This window comes from Pseudophryne corroboree, chromosome 4 (assembly GCF_028390025.1).
Source record: "Pseudophryne corroboree isolate aPseCor3 chromosome 4, aPseCor3.hap2, whole genome shotgun sequence".
Classification (NCBI taxonomy): domain Eukaryota; kingdom Metazoa; phylum Chordata; class Amphibia; order Anura; family Myobatrachidae; genus Pseudophryne; species Pseudophryne corroboree.
Window position 1 is genome coordinate 42,726,730 of NC_086447.1, and position 20,639 is coordinate 42,747,368.

The window sequence follows — 20,639 nt, forward strand, 5'->3', positions numbered from 1 at the left end:
GGCGTCACGCCTCAACAGGAAGATTCGGACGTATTGTTCCAGGTCGAGGGACCCTCAGGCAGCGGCGGTGGATGCCCTGGTGACACCGTGGGTGTTTCAGTCGGTCTATGTGTTCCCTCCTCTTCCTCTCATCTCAAAAATATTGAGAATCATAAGACGAACAAGAGTGCAGACAATACTCATTGTTCCAGATTGGCCTCGGAGGGCCTGGTATGCAGATCTTCAGGGACTGCTTTCAGAAGATCCATGGCCCCTTCCTCTCAGGGAGGACCTGCTACTACAGGGGCCATGCGTGTTCCAAGACTTACCGCAGTTACGTTTGACGGCATGGCGGTTGAACACCAAATCCTAGCTAAAAAGGGTATTCCAGAGAAGGTCATCCCTACTCTTATTAAAGCTAGAAAAGATGTTACGGCGAAACACTATCACCGTATCTGGAGAAAATATGTGTCTTGGTGTGAAGCCAAGGATGCTCCTACTGAGGATTTCCAACTAGGACGTTTTCTCCATTTTCTATAGTCAGGTGTGGATATGGGCCTGAAGTTAGGCTCCATTAAGGTGCAGATTTCTGCCTTATCCATATTCTTTCAGAAGGAATTGGCTTCTCTCCCAGAAGTACAGACTTTTGTAAAAGGAGTGTTGCACATCCAACCTCCTTTTGTGCCCCCAGTGGCACCATGGGACCTTAACGTGGTGTTACGGTTCCTTGAGTCACACTGGTTTGAACCGCTTCAAACAGTTGAATTGAAGTTTCTCACTTGGAAAGTGGTCATGCTATTGGCCTTGGCATCTGCAAGGCGGGTGTCCGAATTGGCGGCCTTGTCTTACAAGAGCCGCTATCTGGTTTTCCATGCGGATCGAGCAGAGTTGAGAACTCGTCCTCAATTTCTGCCTAAAGTGGTTTCGTAATTTCATATGAACCAACCTATTGTGGTGCCTGTGGCTACGGGGGCCTTGGAGACTTCCAAGTCCCTTGATGTAGTCAGGGCCTTAAAGATTTATTTAGCCAGAATGGCTACGGTTCGGAAAACAGATGCACTGTTTGTCCTGTATGCAGCCAACAAGGTTGGCACTCCTGCATCTAAGCAGACTATTGCTCGCTGGATCTGTAACACGATTCAGCAAGCTCATTCTACGGCTGGATTGCCGGTACCGAATTGAGTAAAGGCCCATTCCACTAGGAAGGTGGGCTCTTCTTGGGCGGCTGCCCGAGGCGTCTCGGCATTACAGCTTTGCCGAGCAGCTACTTGGTCGGGGTCAAACACTTTTGCTAAGTTCTACAAGTTTGATACCCTGGCTGATGAGGACCTCGTGTTTGCTCAGTTGGTGCTGCAGAGTCATCCGCACTCTCCCGCCCGTTCTGGAGCTTTGGTATAAACCCCATGGTCCTTACGAAGTCCCCAGAATCCTCTAGGACGTAAGAGAAAATAAGATTTTAAACCTACCGGTAAATCTTTTTCTCCTAGTCCGTAGAGGATGCTGGGCGCCCGTCCCAGTGCGGAAACATTCTCCAAGGCTTGTATATAGTTATTGCTTACATAAGGGTTAAGTTACAGTTGAGATCGGCCTCTGGCTGATGCTGTTTTGTTCATATTGTTAACTGGTTATTATATACCATGTTGTACGGTGTGTATGGTGTGGGCTGGTGTGTATCTCGCCCTTAGATAACAAAATCCTTTTCCTCGTACTGTCAGTCTCCTCTGGGCACAGTCCTAACTGAAGTCTGGAGGAGGGGCATAGAGGGAGGAGCCAGTGCACACCCATTCTAAAGCTTTACAGTGCCCATGTCTCCTGCGGAGCCGTCTATACCCCATGGTCCTTACGGAGTCCCCAGCATCCTCTACGGACTAGGAGAAAAAGATTTACCGGTAGGTTTAAAATCTTATTATAATCGCAATTGCATATATATATATACTGTACTGTAGTGTATATGTTGTAGTTCTAGTGCACTTTCTCTAGATAGTCTCCTGATATTAGTCACTGAATCCGGGCCATGCTAGAAGTAATATCTGAGAAATCACACAAGAAGAACGGCAGCTTATTCCGCGCAGCCGGAGGGTTTGGTGTTAGGAGTTCTGTCTGTGAGAAATTGCAACAATGGGGGTAATTTAGACCTGACCGCTGCTGTGCGTTTTCTCACAGTGTGTGATCAGCGATAGACTGCGCATGCATATGCACCGCAATGTGCACGCACGTCGGCAAACAACAACAGGCATCGCCGGTCAGCGACAGGATGGTGCGAAAATTTAGAACGCACGGGCATTCGCAAGGTGATTGACAGGAATAGGACGTTTGGGGGTGGTAACTGGCCATTTTTTTGGAGTGTCAGGGAAAATGCAGGCGTTCCCAAACGTTTTCAGGGCAGGTGTGTGACGTCAGCTCCGGCCCCGATCAGCCTGTTCTCATCGCACTGTAGGAGTAAGTCCTGGGCTACACACACACTGCACACACTGGGCAAATCCTTCAATGGTGAGTGAGGTGCGGACGGATTTGCAGCTGTCCGCTGACTGAGAGATTTTTAGAAGTCGGCGTACACATGCGATTGCACACTTGCACGGCGATTATACACTCCCCTTGGGTGGCGACTATCTGATCACAGGACAATTTTAGCAGCCCGGCGATCAGGTCTGAATCCCCCCCCAATGTTTCCATACATGCAGCTGCAGTAACTGTGGAGACTGCTATATCTTTCTAATTACTCCCTGGTAGTCTCAAAGCTCACTGTGTTCTAGCCAGCTGTAGTTTATTACAGCGGATCTAAAGAACTGTTCCCTAGCAAAAGCTGTCCATGATCTCTGTCACACTGTGACCAACGCTAGCTAGGTTACCTGTACCACTCGGTCCAGTCTGGTCTTTCTCCTAATGTTCAGTTACCACGTACCTCCCAACTGTCCCTAACTGAAAACTGTCCCGCTGTCTCTCCCGTGGGTTGCAGTGTCCCCTGGGCGGGCAGATTGGAAGAGCTAATGATTACCGCTGCTCTGCTCTGCAAAGCAGCTGATCACTGAATACAAGCCGTGCGCAGTGCAGGGGGCTGCCCAGCTGCTCAGGGAGCGACGGGCATGCCCCCAAAATGAGGAAATCGGGGGGTCGCAGAGCTAGGCCCTGCCCCTCCACCTGAGGCCCCACCCACTCCTCCTGATGCCAGACCCCCTTTAGCCTGCAGTCCAGGATCACCTGTGGCAAAAGTTAGGAGGTATGTTACTGTAGCTATCGGCCTAGAAGAACTATGTGTCCCTGGGTCACTTTTCTCTGCTCCTCAGGGTCAGCTGCTGAATGTGCCTGTATCACTAAGTAGCAAAGCAGCTCAATGTGTCCCGACTACTTTGGCCTGCAGCCAGGGCCGCACTGCCCATCTGGCAATTCCGGCATATGCCAAAAGGGCCGATGTGCAGGTGGGCCGGTGCAGCCGTCGGCTCTCTGATCCGTGCGTTTCCATGAAAATTGTGGCACGACTCCGTGTGTTGTGTTTGCGCACCCCCAGGACGTGTGCACGCCCCCATTTTACAAATACCAGGGCCGAATCGGAACCCCAGTCCATCCCTGCCTGCAGCTACCGGTCCATACCACTGCGTTGGCCATAGAATATAACTGTTACAGGTGAAATTACTTTCCTTGGGGCTCTCTAGGAGCGTGGCGGCTGACACTGAGCGTCTGATCGCGGCATGTATGAATATGTATAGGCACGTACGCTGTCCTCTTTTCACAGTCTCTATACTGTAAGTCTGTAACGCTAGATGATTTCACAGCAGCTGCAGCAAGGAGAGGGTAAACTGCTGGTAGAATATTCTTAGCAAAGGTTCCTGCATCTGAAGTGTGCAATGTACTAAGGGTTTGCTCACCAGCTGCTGTTCACTGTGTTCACTGAAGCACCGCCCCCTTTCTCAGGCTGGGAGCCGCCTCGGGCCTGCCCCTGTAGGCGAGTGGAGCTACGTCACCACACTCCCCAGGCCAGCTCCAGCAATAGAAACTCCACTTCAGCTCCGCCCTATTTAGTGCATGTCAGCTGCGGCCACTGGAAGCTGTGGATATGCTGCAGGAGGCTCCCACTGCTCTCTGGTTGCCATTTCTCTTTCTCCGGTCACCGGAGACAGTGACTTTTACAGGTAACCTGCGCAGCTCCTCCTCACACCAGACCAGCCACCGTCCTCTCCCTAAGAAGGCTTCTCCAACCACCTCCAACTGTCACACATGACACTGGTCATGTGACCACCTCTTGAGCATCTGCAGAGGCAACTGGGAATTGTCGGCCTGTGAAATGACAGACGTGCGCTGTATTGCGCTGCACGGTGTCAGGTATACAGTAATATCTTGCCTAGTGGGGTATTACACTACAAGAACCGTAAACTGGTGCACTACTCACACAAGCCATAAAGTTTGCATTTATCTCTCCATCACTGTATATAAAGACAGAAGCATGACAGATGTAGTATACTGTATGTAGGCTGCGATGTACTCACATTTTATGAGTCGGTGAACGTTAGTAACAAACACCACATAATAGACCTAACAGGGAAAAAACACTGGCCCTCATTCTGAGTTGTTCGCTCGCAAGCTGCTTTTAGCAGCATTGCACACGCTAAGCCGCCGCCTACTGGGAGTGAATCTTAGCTTCTTAAAATTGCGAACGAAAGATTCTCTGTGCAGTTTCTGAGTAACTCGAGACTTACTCGGCATCTGCGATCAGTTCAGTGCTTGTCGTTCCTGGTTTGACGTCACAAACACACCCAGCGTTCGCCCAGACACTCCTCCGTTTCTCCAGCCACTCCCGCGTTTTTCCCAGAAACGGTAGCGTTTCTTCAAACACACCCATAAAACGGCCAGTTTCCGCCCAGAAACACCCACTTCCTGTCAATCACATTACGATCACCAGAACGATGAAAAAACCGTGAGTAAAATTCCTAACTGCATAGCAAATTTACTTGGCGCAGTCGCAGTGCGAACATTGCGCATGCGCACTAAGCGGAAAATCGCTGCGATGCGAAGAAATTTACCGAGCGAACAACTCGGAATGACCCCCACTGCTCTTAACTCTTGAACCTTTCATCCTGTATCCCCGCATGATGTCGTGTGTGAAGATCTAGAGAATCTATAACTTTCACATACAGCCCTTGTATTCACAAATCTATTATTAATAATCATGGAATATTTATCAGACGCTTTATTGTAGAATCTAATAAAGAACGTTACAGAAATGGCGCGTTGCTGCCTCTGCAGTGTACGGCTTGGAAAAGAATCATCACAGGGAACGGCTGGTAATCCTCTGCAGACTGGCTATTTACCAAGCTAACTTCTACATCACTATTTACACTATACAGAACAGTACGTGTTTTTCCAGCGTTACCGGACACGGCTGTTTGCAACAATCACACGTGTATAATGCTAGAACAGATTACATTTCAGGCACATTGTGCTCCGCGGGATCATTAATATTTAATGGACACACTCAGCCGCCCGCTCATTGCACACAGTAAGATAAATGCATTGCATTTGGCCAAAGAAGATTACATACATATTTTATAGTCAAAATCAGATGGGTAAAGTTTTACATGGAACAGCTGCAAGAATCCAGGGATCTATTTACTAAGCCTTGGATGGAGGTAAAAATGACGATAAAGTACTAGACAATCAGCTCCTAACTGTCATTTTTCAAACCCAGTCTGTGACATGGCAGTTAGGAGCTGATTGGCTGGTACTTTATCTCCATCCACTTTATCTCCACCCAAGGCTTAGTAAATAGACCCCCTAGTGACCCAAAGCATGAAAACATAAAGTAGCCAATCAGAGAACAGGAACTATCATAGGCCTAGGCAAACCTGTAGCCAATCAGAGCTCAGGAACATTCATAGAGCTAAGGAAACTTGTAGCCAATCAATGCACAGGCACATTCAAAAGGCTAGGGGGATCTGCAGCCAATCAGAGCACAAGGACAACCACAGGGCTAGGCACACTTGTAGCCAATCAGAGCACAGGAACATCCAGAGGACTAGGGGGACCTGCATACAATCAGAGCACATGAACAGTCACAGGGCTAGGCACACCTGTAGCCAATCAGAGCACAGGAACATCCAGAGGACAAGGGGGATCTGCAGCCAATCAGAGCACATGGACAGCAACAGGGCTAGGCACACTTGTAGCCAATCAGAGCACATGAATATCCAGAGGACTAGGGGGACCTGCAGCCAATCAGTGCACAGGGAAAGCCACAGGGCTAGGCACACCTGTAGCCAATATGAGCGCCGGAATATCTACACCTTGGTAAATCCAACTGCAAAGTTGCCCCCATAAAAGCCTATGGAGACTGCTTTGCGGTTGGAAATGGAGGGACTCCCCCCCTCATGGTAAATCCCTGGGATCCTTATTATTTGCGGGGACCCACGCAAATATTAATTGATTTGTAGGACTAGGCAAATCTGTAGCCAATCAGATCACTGGAACATTCACAGGCCTAGGCAAACCCGTAGCCAATGAGACCATCAGAACCATTGTAGGGATATGCCAACCTCTAGCCAATGAGAGCATCAGAACCGTTGTATGGATATGCCAACCTCTAGCCAATGAGAGCATCAGAACTGTTGTATGGATATACCAACCTCTAGCCAATGAGAGCATCAGAACCGTTCTATGGATATGCCAACCTCTAGCAAATGAGAGCATCAGAACCGTTGTATGGCTATGCCAACCTCTAACCAATTAGAGCATCAGAACCATTGTATGGATATACCAACCTCTAGCCAATGAGAGCATCAGAACTATCAAATGGATAGGTCCAATCTGTAGCCAATCAGAGTATCATGACGTCTACAGATGAAGGTGACCATGGCTAAATGCCATTTGCAATGGAAACAGCAAAATAAATATCTGAAACGTTTCTCTATACCAAACTAATTTCATCCATTTAACATATTTAGATGGCATTGCAATCCTATAAAATGTTTTAAAGCAGCATTATCTTGAAGCCTGAATGAGATTATTTCCCGGCTCACAGCAGGGAAGGCAACATATAAGATGTGGCTAAAAATAAACGCTGTAATGTTGTTTACCCCGTGGAACGTAATAAAAGGTTTTAGAGTTTTGTGCAGATCTGCGGAACTTTAATATGAATCACAATAAGTGCTCTAATTGAGATTCACTGTAAAACACAAACTGTCTTGTCCTTTGGTGTCGGCTGTTGCAGAATGGATATGTGACGGGCTGGGAATTATCTGCGCGCAGGCCGCAGACTCCGGGGGAGAATGTACTGACGCTCCCCTCTCCTCGGATAGAGCGCGTCTGTCATCTTTTATCTTAAAACCGCAATAAGGACACATGATAATAGTGTGCGGTAAGAACAATTACAGTACAAAAGTCTACCTTAGCCGTCTCCCATCGCTCGCCACAGGTTACCATTTCCCGTTAGGGGTCCACGTGGATAGTAAATAAGGCAAATGTTGTGGAAACATAACATATATACACTGCTCAAAAAAATAAAGGGAACACTAAAATAACACATCCTAGATCTGAATGAATGAAATATTCTTATTAAATACTTTGTTCTTTACATAGTTGAATGTGCTCATAACAAAATCACACAAAAATTATCAATGGAAATCAAATTTATTAACCCATGGAGGTCTGGATTTGGAGTCACCTTCAAAATTAAAGTGGAAAAACACACTACAGGCTGATCCAACTTTGAGGAAATGTCCTTAAAACAAGTCAAAATGAGGCTCAGTAGTGTGTGTGGCCTCCACGTGCCTGTATGACCTCCCTACACCGCCTGGGCATGCTCCTGATGAGGTAGCGGATGGTCTCCTGAGGGATCTCCACCCAGACCTGGACTAAAGCATCCGCCAACTTCTGGACAGTCTGTGGTGCAACGTGGCGTTGGTGGATGGAGCGAGACATGATGTCCCAGATGTGCTCAATTGGATTCAGGTCTGGGGAACGGGCGGGCCAGTCCATAGCATCAATGCCTTCGTCTTGCAGGAACTGCTGACACACTCCAGCCACATGAGGTCTAGCATTGTCTTGCATTAGGAGGAACCCAGGGCCAACCGCACCAGCATATGGTCTCACAAGGGGACTGAGGATCTCATCTCGGTACCTAATGGCAGTCAGGCTACCTCTGGCGAGCACATGGAGGGCTGTGCGGCCCCCCAAAGAAATGTCACCCCACACCATTACTGACCTACTGCCAAACCGGTCATGCTGGAGGATGTTGCAGGCAGCAGAACGTTCTCCTTGGCGTCTCCAGACTCTGTCACGTCTGTCACATGTGCTCAGTGAGAACCTGCTTTCATCTGTGAAGATCACAGGGCGCCAGTGGCGAATTTGCCAATCTTGGTGTTCTCTGGCAAATGCCAAACGTCCTGCACGGTGTTGGGCTGTAAGCACAACCCCCACCTGTGGACGTTGGGCCCTCATACCACCCTCATGGAGTCTGTTTCTGATCGTTTGAGTAGACACATGCACATTTGTGGCTTGCTGGAGGTCATTTTGCAGGGCTCTGGCAGTGCTCCTTCTGTTCCTCCTTGCACAAAGGCGGAGGTAGCGGTCCTGCTGCTGTGTTGTTGCCCTCCTACGGCCTCCTCCACGTCTCCTGATGTACTGGCCTGTCTCCTGGTAGCGCCTCCATGCTCTGGACACTACGCTGACAGACACAGCAAACCTTCTTGCCACAGCTCGCATTGATGTGCCATCCTGGATGAGCTGCACTACTTCAGCCACTTGTGTGGGTTGTAGGGAGGTCATACAGGCACGTGGAGGCCACACACACTACTGAGCCTCATTTTGACTTGTTTTAAGGACATTACATCAAAGTTGGATCAGCCTGTAGTGTGTTTTTCCACTTTCATTTTGAGTGTGACTCCAAATCCAGACCTCCATGGGTTAATAAATTTGATTTCCATTGATAATATTTGTGTGATTTTGTTGTCAGCACATTCAACTATGTAAAGAACAAAGTATTTAATAAGAATATTTCATTCATTCAGATCTATGTACACTGTGGTTTACTCACTGATGTATCTATGGGCCTGATTCAGACCTGGTCGCTGCTGTGCGTTTTTGCAGAGGGCTGCGATCAGATAGCCGCCGCCCATAGAGAGTGAAAACCCGCCCCGTGCAAGTGTGTGAATACATGCGTACGCCGTGCGAAAACTGCCAGGCAGCGGCCATCTGCAAATCCGTTCACAACTCACTCACCATCCAATGATTTCTCCAGTGTGTGCAGTGTGTGCGCAGCCCAGGACCTACTCCTACAGTGTGATACAAACAGGCTGATCGGGGGGCGGAGCTGACGTCACACACCCTCCCTGTAAACACTTGGGACCCCGGGCACAGTGCCCTGATTGACAGGCTGCGGCCCTTTCTCAGAGCTGAGATGCCAACAGGGGGGTGTCTTTTAACACAAGACTCCTCCCACGGCATTAGCATAATTTTGCACATCCGCTGCGTCCAAAGACACAGTTTCTGAATCCCTGCACCTGTGTGTCTGTGTTGATTTTCAATCCGGGATATACTGTAAAATGAAATCCAGGACGGCGGGACCCAAAATAAAGGCAAATAAAGACGCAAAAAATAAAATAGTGTCAAACTTTTCCAAAAGAATATTTTTATGAATAATGTTTTCATAGAGGAGAGGGGCCCGTGTGTAAGCTCCATGCGGGGCCCCTCTTCTCTGGCAGTCTACTGTGCATGCGCAGGTCTCCGGGAAAATGGCGCCCACATACCAATAAAGCTGCCCAGCATTTGAGGCCACAGAAAAACCAGCTTGTATTTACAGTACTTTGCGTGCCAGACAAGTACATGTGTTTGCAGCCCTTGCTTTGCAACATGTGTTTTTCAACATACAAAGTCACAGATGTGTCTTCATACTCTATTGCTGCAGCCATGCCAAACGGCCCTCGTCGGTGCGCCGGGTCCTGCGCAGGTCTGCATTCTCTGAGCGTCTTTTTAGCTGGAATATGCATCTTAGTCGCACAAGTGAAACAATCGATGCAAGAAAACCGCTTAACTAGGCTGCAATAAATCATTTTATGTGCGACACTTGTACATCTGTGCCTGCTAATGAGTCCACGGGGGTATCCGGTCTATAGATATACACTAGAGAGGTCTACAAGTCAATAGGTTCACCTTTTCACCCTGGCAACCTTTGATACTGTATCTATTCCATGTCGATGTTTTGACCCTGTCGACCTTTTGACCCTTTTGACCTAGTGCATGTCTACCATTAGTGGTAGACCTATTGACTGTAGACCTTTTAAGTGTAGAGCTAATAGTCCACACCCAGCCAGCTATGACATTAGGCAGCTGCCTAGGGCACCAGGTTCTGGAGGGGGGGGGGGGGGGGCAGCCCTGAGTCTGCTTATAACAAAATGAAGGATAACTCTGAGCACCACATGGATTATGGAGGCTTGGTGTATTGGTGAATGAGGACACATCGGTAATTGTATTTTTTATTTTGACTCCCACCTCTGAATAAGTGATGAGGTCCTTATACACAGTGTGCCGTGAGTGTTTTCATAAAAACAAGGCCTACACAACTTCGTGGGATACAGAGAACAGACGCATCCACACTAATTTATCCTGAAAAATACTACCGCCCCATACATCACTCCACACAGTCTTGTACCGTTTATACGTCTTATTTGTATCACTACTGCAACAAACGTACACCGCACAAGTACCCTAGACACTGGCATTACACCCATCTGCTGTTTGCAACTCGTATGCTAAGCTGGGAGACAATGCAATAGGCAGATTTTTAATACGATGGAGCTACAGTATGCCATGCCTCACGCCACGTATCATCTGCGACTTTATTCAACTCCATTGCAACAAAAATGCACTAGCACTCTATAAGGGACTGCAGCTGTGATCTGACACAGACACTAAATAAAGTTATAGGTGCAAAAGTCTGGAAATCGCTACCCGTAGCAGTGGCAAATGCAGGATTTCTAGAGGGGGGTTTCCAAATCTACCGCTTTGCAGAACATTGGTGCAAGTGCAGGAGTCTGGGATAGCAACCTAGTAATGACCCTGGATATTAATGTAAACATTGGTCATTTTATACACTGGATACTGTATGGAATGCAGTATTAATATTTAACACACTATAGATGTTCTATAGTATAGCCTGTATCAAACATATATAAATAATACATAAAAACAACAAACATACAGCAATAGAATCAGTACTGCACTATCTAAGCACACATTCTCCCACCTCATGGTAAGGCTCCTGTCTCTTCTTCCTGGCAGCTACTCTCTGGTCCTGTGCATTGATTGAGGACTCAGATCCACACACACAGCAAACTTGGTAAAGGAAGTTGCTACCACCGGGAAAGAGCAGTATTTCTGCTCTGTCCCTTAAACTGCATGTTGTGGTGGCAGCATTATATGTCATTGATAATTTGAGCCACTTGTCAAGAGAAGGGGGGTTTCCAGGCAACCGGAAACCCCCCTGTGTTTGCCTATGCATAGCTGAGCTTTTATGTTACGTAATGTGTGATGGGGATGGCAACAGCGCCATATTCACGGAGACCGGCAAAGTTTATTAGACTTTACCTAAATACGGTTCTAACGCCCACCCAAACCCCAGGCATTGGAAAGAATCAGCCACCTGCCTTATTCCAGGGGTGCATCTAGAGAGGAGGTAGACACCTGTGTGCAGGCTCCATCTGGGGTCCCCTCATCTCTAGCCTGCAGCATCTCTGGATACCAGGGTCACTAGGGGACCCTAGCGCTGTCCCAGAGTCTAGAACGCATATGCAGGTCTCGGGGAAAAGAGTGCTACACAGGCTTCAGCACAGATGGCTAAATCCAAATAACTGTGATTCTAATTAAGTCACCTCTTCTCAAGCAGGGATATCACTAACACCTGGACTGACAGTGTGCCTTAAGGATGGTGGTTGGGAATGCTGACTTGGGGCTTTGCAGGCAAGCAGTGGATTAGAGCTTTGTTCTGCATATCGGGGTGCTGTGGTGGGATGTGGTGGGTGGGAGATCTGATTTAGAGCTCGCACTCATTCAGCCTCTACACCTATTTAGACCCTGACGCTGGCACCAATGACTGGTACTGTAGCTCCCCGCCAGTATCCTGCGTGCGTGAGGGTGGGAATAATCATTGGGTGTAGGTACGCAGAGGGTGAGTTTACGTTTGTACTCACAGAAGGGTGATATTGTGGATACGGGTTCGGTATGTAATACCGGCGGTCACATGACCAGCAGTGTCATCCCGACACTGAAGATACCGACACTGGATGAGGTAAGTGTTTTTACCCAACCCACTTTCCTACCCTAACCCTATCCCTCCGGGGGTGTCGGCTGCGGCAAACGGCTGAATGGTGCTGGGATTCCGTTGTTGGTCACATGACTGCCAGGATACCACCAGTATTTTATATAATGATAAATATTAATTGAGTTCTGCAGATTTATCCTGACAGCTGGCATCTCTTATTGCAAATAATCACTGGGGCTATTTGCCATTCCCTGATAAGCAGCTATACCTGCTATTGGTGAAACGTTCGTCACCGATCCCTGACCTTAGGTCACACATATGCACAAACACTGTCAAAGTGGTTTCACACTCCAATAGCTCAGATTTCTGCAGCTTGTTGTTTGCCCAGATCACAGCTCACAATAAGAATAATGGGGGCTGCAGGGTTAGTTTGTCCGATGCAAATACAGTACTTAAGCAGGTTACTTATTTTGCAGGAACATAAATCCCATTTGCTGACTGCCATGTGCTGTAAGTGGTGATTTTATTACTCTGTGAATGACACATATCCTTCTATCAGCAGTACTGTGCTCTGGTCTGCCTGTGACAGGCTGGAGAATGCCTGATTTATACTTCATGAATGTGGTGTCTGCAATATACAGACAGTTCCCATACCCTGTGGTCACCTCCAAGCACACTCAGCAGCACAGGCCCACAGATTGCCAGTCCCAGAGGGACGGAACACGATACATTCCTCAACATAATACGCTTCCACTGACTGCAGCCTCGTATAGGAAAACGGACGTTATTCCCGTAGGTTTACCGGCTCGGAAACACAAATGCTCCAATGTGCGGAAAATACATAATACGCTTCCATTGACTGCAGCCTCGTATAGAGAAACGGACGTTATTCCCATAGGTTTACCATCTCGGAAACACAAATGCTCCAATGTTCAGAAAATACATAATACGCTTCCATTGACTGCAGCCTCGTATAGGGAAACGGACGTTATTCCTGTAGGTTTACCGGCTCGGAAACACAAATGCTCCAATGTTCAGAAAATACATAATACGCTTCCATTGACTGCAGCCTCGTATAGAGAAACGGACGTTATTCCCATAGGTTTACCATCTCGGAAACACAAATGCTTCAATGTTCAGAAAATATATAATACGCTTCCATTGACTGCAGCCTCGTATAGAGAAACGGACGTTATTCCCGTAGGTTTACCGGCTCGTAAACACAAATGCTCCAATGTGCGAAAAATACATAATACGCTTCCATTGACTGCAGCCTCGTATAGAGAAACGGACGTTATTCCCATAGGTTTACCGGCTCGGAAACACAAATGCTCCAATGTTCAGAAAATACATAATACGCTTCCATTGACTGCAGCCTCGTATAGAGAAACGGACGTTATTCCCGTAGGTTTACCGTCTCGGAAACACAAATGCTCCAATGTGCGGAAAATACATAATACGCTTCCATTGACTGCAGTCTCGTATAGAGAAGTGGACGTTATTCCCGTAGGTTTACCGGCTTGGAAACACAAATGCTCCAGTGTTCGGAAAATATAGGCAAATCGTTGTTCTGATACGCCCGGAAGGCGACAGGGTCAAAAGGTCAACAGGGTCAAAAGGTCGGCGTGAAAAAGGTCAACAAACATTGAGTAGACTCATGTTTTTTACGTTTTTTTCATGGTTTTCCAACTTTTGTTACATTTACTATCCATGTCGCAAACTTTTACCTTTAGTAACCTTGTGGTGAGTGAAGCTGAGCGAGCCACCGCCCCTGAACCGTGGCCAGCAAAGCGAGACCGCGAGTGGAGGCATTTCAACAAATTTGGGTGAAATATTTTTTAGAACACAAAGTAACACAATTTTTTTTTACTTTTTTGTGTTTACCTTTATCATGTCGACTTTTTGGCTGTCTACCCTCTGCCGACTTTCTAAATGTCTATCAATCCACACCCATATCAGGCAGAAAATATATTGTGGGTGTGGGAGGATTGGCACAACAGTGCGCAGATATGACGCTGATGAATGTCAGCTGCAACTGTTGCTTCCAGTGGACTGCATCCTGCGCAACTGCACATGCCCCTCTGAATCGGATCCCCAGTCTGGAGCTTGTCTGTGACAACGCCTAGAAAAAGTTTTGAGTACTAATAATGCACCTTTACTTAACTCCACAGGTAATTGAAACACAACCCCTTTATCAGAGACAAATAGCTGCCTGGAATATATTACACTATGGTTTTCTCTGTTTATTTGGGAATTTGAGTTTATATTTGCTAAAAGATACCTGAGAAGCAGCACCACCTATAGTCCCACAGCTGAGCACATCATTTGTTTTGCGGTAAAAATGATTTTTGAACATTCTTTATATCACTGTTACTGCACTATGGCCCTCATTCCGAGTTGACCGCTCGCTAGCTGCTTTTAGCAGCAGTGCAAACGCTAGGCCGCCGCCTTCTTGGAGTGTATCTCATCTTAGCAGTAGTGCGAATGAAAGTCTAGCTAGTGAGCGATCAACTCGGAATCACCCCCAATGTCTATTGGGCCCTACACAATCAGAGACCATGGTTTTGCCCAACTGCTAACAAATTTGCTGCTGCGATCAGGTCTGAATTACCCCCTATGGCCCAATTCAGCACAGGTTTTAGTTGTACGACAAATTGCACAACTATTACCCTTTACTCTAACATGCGGGGGGGATGCTCAGCACAGGGCAAGTCCGTCCTGCATGCCAGCCCCCCCCTTGCTAACATGCGAGCGAATCGCTCTGCAGCGATGCGTTGGCATGATTAGGGATACCCCCTGTCTATGCAACGTTGCTGTGAAGGCAGTCGGAGGGAATCCATCTTTTGGGTCACATCGGCTGTGTGTTATGTCACACACAGCCGCCGCAGTCCGCCTCGCAAATGGTACGGACATGACTGCATTGTCCAGACCGTGCCTCCCAAAAGGGTCATCGACGCCCACAAAACACGGCATCGACAACCCCGTCACCGTCCCTGCCAGGATTTAAGGGGGGTACTCACGGAGCGATATTCTAAGCAATCTGACTAGATTGCTTAGAATTTAAGCATTATTGCTCCGTGTGTAGCCCCCACAGCGATAGCGAGGTGCAGCCCTGCGCATCGCTATCGCTGGTGCTAGATTGGCCTGCATGCAGGCCAATCTAGCGGGTCGCTCACTTCACCCGCTGGGTGAAGTGAGCGGCCCCCCCGTCTCCCCCCGCACGCTCAGCACAGATCGCGCTGTGCTGAGCGGAGGGAGAGATGTTTGCTGAGCGGTACGCTCAGCACACATTTCTCCTGCATCGGCCCGTCTATATGGGCCTTTAGACTGCGTTCTGAAGAGACCTTGTGTGGCATACTGGAATGTTAACAGATATTGGAAAGTTCCAAAAGCCATTTAATTCTTATCAGTGAGTGGGGGAGTTTATGGCCCCAAAACCAGTTAAACGAGTTCTCACAGACCCTGCCACATGTAAGGGGTTACGACAGGAAGTGTAGGGGGGTTTTTAGAGGACAAGGAATAGACACAGGCTGGAATTCAGTGTGAGCTGAGGACTGGGATGGAGGGCACAAGCTAGTGTCCAGGAGAAACGCAGTCTGGGGACTGTGGAACAAGCATGGTACTCCACAGTCCCTGGCATTATGGAACAGCATGTAGGTGCTGATAGGAAGAGCAAAAGATATCCAGATTTGCAGTGTGAGAGCAGCAACAGCATGAGCAATCAGTGGAAGAAACAAAGGGGATCCTCACCTTCAGGGTTACCCAAGAAGCAGGACGGGAGGTGTGATTCTTCGGGAGAGGACTATCTGGGTGAGTGGTAGGAAACCACGTTTGGCGGAAGGCCCCCAGTAACATGTCCATGAGAGATCCCGTTTAGATAGAGCCCCTAGCGAATGGGAGAGAGCACACCAAAATGAATCTCAGTTTGCGGACGCCGCACTACTGATTCCCAGAGACTGCACTGGTATGTACTGTACTGTAATGCTGTCACATCATTGTTTATGCTGTTATTGCCAGTGAAGCAAATGAAAGGAAATGTAACCTGATGTAACCCATATGAATATTACGCTGAAGAAAGGAGAACAAGAAATCAAATGTTATTGTCGTGATAACCCTGTCTGAACTGTGAATAAACTGCTTGCTTATGTGATGAGACGGCCTGGCGTGCAATGCTTTTAAAAATGACTGATGGACCTGGCGCTGCCCGGCTATTACACTTGCACATTAGTGCACCAGCGTACGCACATGCACTCATTTGTTGAAATCACCAAATAGCGATTTCAGCGCATTTGCGATTCATGCTGAACCGCCCCCTGTGTACCTGATTCACACTCACTGCTGTTGCTGATGTAGCTGAGAGATTTGTTGCTACTGCACATGTGCAAAGATTGAAAACCCCCTGTGGTTCTTGCAGTACCCTGAGTGTAGGCACAAAGGCGCTGCTATGTACGGCTCAGCTGGGATCAGAATGGAGCGGAAACAGAGATGGGCGATCCCGGGCGGTGCCTGAGAAGTGGCCTGAAGTGAACGCAAATGACGTCCTTCTCACGGGTGTTTTATGGGCGTGCCGCGGGTATGTCAGTGACAGCGGGCTGCAGAGGCCACATTCAGACGGAGACACTGGAGAAAGCGTTGATGGTATGTGCAGTGGTGGGCATTACGTGCTAGTGCACAAGGGGAAGGACGATACTGACATTTGCATATTACCGCACCTGCGGCTCCGCCCACAGACGCTAGAGCGGACGCAGCAAAGGCCACCTCCAAATCTGTCTGTACGTGCGCCGACCCCTGTTCTTCTCTGTTGTTTGAGGGAAGTTGTGGTTCATGGAATGGAATTGTGTCTGTGGCAGGGAACTGACACTGGGGAAGATGCACCAAGCCTCGGAGAGAGATAAAGTGGAGGATTTGATAAAACCAACCAATCAGCATCTACTGTAACTGTCATTTCAAAGACTGTGCCAGATACATGACAGTCAGAATCGGGCGGGTCTCTTTGGGCAACTTCTCTACTTTCTCACTCTCCAAGACTTGATACATCTCCTCCAATTGCCAGCCCCATTGGGGGAAAATGGATAACAGAATGGATAATGGGCCTATTTCAGATCTGATCGCAGCAGCAAATGTGTTAGCTAACGGACAAAACCATGTGCACTGCAGGGGGGGGGGCAGATGTAACATGTGCATAGAGAGTTAGATTTGGGTGGGGTGTGTTCAAACTGAAATCTAAATTGCAGTGTAAAAATAAAACAGCCAGTATTTACCCTGCACAGAAACAAAATAATCCACCCAAATCTAACTTTCTCTGCACATGTTACATCTGCCCCCCCCTGCAGTGCACATGGTTTTACCCATTAGCTAACAAATTTGCTGCTGCAGTCAGGTCTGAATGACCCCCAATGCACGGTGCTGAGTAATAGGTCACAAATCGTACAATACACCACAAGACGATGGGTAGAAATGATTGCGCTGTGACCTGCGGTGTGTTATGTATTTAAGCCTTCCTGTGTGGACGCTGTAATATGTAAAGGAGCTTTCATTCGGCTTTAGCCGTGCTGTGCTGAGGGTTTAATCACCTGAAAACTGGGATGTATCAGCCGCGCATCCTACTTTTTCCCCCATAAATTCTTACATAACGACATGACCGGGCTATAAATAGTTCTGCTCTCGCCGGGAAAATTAATCCCTGGCAGCCACAACATTTTCCTTACGCAGAGAAAGTCTCTGAGACAACAGAGGGGAGGGCCTGCACTGAGAGCACTCCTCAGCACTTCGGGGGGGGGGGGGGAGATGCGGGGGCTTGTGGCTGGGATGGGTGTGTGTGTGAGTGTGTAACGTACACCTACATCTGTATGCAGATCTGATACCAGCACCTCGTTATGCTTGGAGAAGTGAAGCTGGGCGGGGACGGGGAGTACAAACGTGGGCCGAATACAGGAAGAGCGCATTGGTGCTGTTGATCCACATACGCCTGTCGGTGGTCATGTAACTCGTGGGTGCCTGAGGGCTGGTTCATATACATGCGGGTGACTATGCAGCTTCGGATTGGCCCGTTGTAGATCCACCCGTGGCGCTATTTTTCCGGGCAGCTTTCAAGAGCCTTTTTGGACGCGTAAGGCCTGATTCTGCCGCAAAGTCCAATGGCGGACACGCTATTGTCGTCAGACTGCGCGCGAGCTGTGGAAAGTGATTGCAGACTGTGTGCGCGCTGCACTGCGCATACGCATCGTCATGGGGGGACACTAGGCAGACTCTGTGCGTGGCCGCATTGCTCTGTGTCCGTGAGCAAGGCGGTTCTGGGCGGCGACTGAGCGGTTACCGAGTGGACGCACAGAACGTAGATGTCCCACGGGAGTACAGTGGGCTGGACGCTGATTTTCATGCTTGTTTGCGTCACGCAGAACGCCTGTGTCAGACCATTCCATCCAGCGTGGGGTGGGTGCAGTTGAGGCTCAGCACAGATGGCGAAATCATATTGACTGAGGTACTAATTAATGGAGTCTATGGGGGTAATTCAGACCTGATCACAGCAGCAAAATTGTTAGCAGTTGGGAAAAGCCATGGGGGTCATTCAGACTTGATCGTAGCCGTGCTAAATTTTGCGCGGCTACAATCAGTTGCTCAGACATGCGGGGGGACGCCCAGCACAGGACTATTCGCCCCGCATGTCAGGCTTTTCCCCTCGCACAAGTACAAAAGCATCGCACAGCTCCCTACCAGCGCAGCTCCTGCGTGCTGGCAGGTCGTCGCTGTCCGGGTCGCAACGGCTGCGTGTGAAGTCACGCAGCCACCGCGGCCCGCCTCACGCAGGATCCGGGCACACCTGCATTGCCCGGACCGTGCCCATAAACGCCTCCGACCTTCCCCCTCCCGCCCAGCGACCACCTCTGCCTGTCAATCAGGAAGAGGCGATCGCAGGGCTGAGACGGTCGTCGGTTATCTGTTATGTTGGCGCTGGCGCACGTGCAGTTCAGACCTGATCGGCTGCTGTGTGAAAACGCACAGCAGCAATCAGGTCTGAATTAGGCCCCATGTGCACTGCAGGGGGGGGGGGGGGAGCAGATGTAACATGTGCAGAGAGAGTTAGATTTGGGTGTGGTGTGTTCAATCTGCAATCTAAATTGCAGTGTAAAAATAAAGCAGCCAGTATTTACCCTGCACAGAAACAATATAACTCACCCAAATCTAACTCTCTCTGCACATGTTATATCTGCCCCCCTGCAGTGCACATGGTTTTGCCCAACTGCTAACAAATTTGCTGCTACAATCAACTCTGAATTACCCCCTATGTACTAAGCCTTGCAGAGAAATAAAGTGGAAGGAGATAAAGTACCAGCCAATCAGCTCCTAACTGTCATGTTACAGGCTGTGTTTGCAGAATGACAGTTAGGAGCTGCTTGGTTGGTACTTTCTCTCTCTCCAAGGCTTAGGGGGGCGATTCAGACCTGGTCGCTGCAGTGTGTTTGCGAGCAGCGGGCGATCAGGTACTAACTGTGCATGCGTATGTATCGCACGTGCGTCGGACGGCAACAAGGGGCATCACTGGTCAGCGACGGACTGGTGCGAAAAATCAGATTGCACGGGCGTTTCCAAGGTGATTGACAGAAAGAGGCCATTTGTGGGCGGTAACTGACTGTTTACTGGGAATGTCCTGATAAACGCCGGCGTTCCCAAGCGTCAGGGAGGGTGTCTGACGTCAGCTATGGCACCGATCAGCCTGTTCTCATTGCACTGGAGGAATAAGTCCTGCGCTGCGCAGAGACTGCACACAGTGGATTTAGCAGCTCGGCGTACACATCAGATCGCACACTTGCACAGCGAAAATACACTCCCCCTGGGCGGCGACTATCTGAGCGCAGGACAGCAAAATTAGCAGCCCAGCGATCAGGTCTGATTCACCCCCTTAGTACATAGACTCCTTAGTCACCTGTGGTAAAGTATAGATATACTTGAAACCTGGAGCATTAGTGCCTCTTGAGGACCGAGTTTGGGAACCTCTGTTGTAAAGTTCCCGAGTGACATGGGGCACAGCGATTCTTCCAGACTCTGCTTATTATTATGTAATACTTAGGATAGATTACTGTGGATGATCAGGCCGTATACAGTGTGTAAGAAGATACAATTATTGGTGCAGGGAAATGAGGCACAATTTGATTAGATATATGCAGCCTGCGGCGCTGGATTTCCAGTAAATCATATACGGCAGATCTGGGATTAGGATGGAGGAATTGTACGGATAAACCTGTTTTATTGCTTCATATTGTTTTCATGTTATTTATTCCTTCCAGCAAAATGTGAGCCCAGGGATATGATGCAGACACTCCAGTGTGGAGCTTTTTACTAGCACATCAGGCAGATTCCCCCAAGCTCCACTATTACAGTCCAGGTTTTACGGATATGTATGCTAGAGCACAGGTGT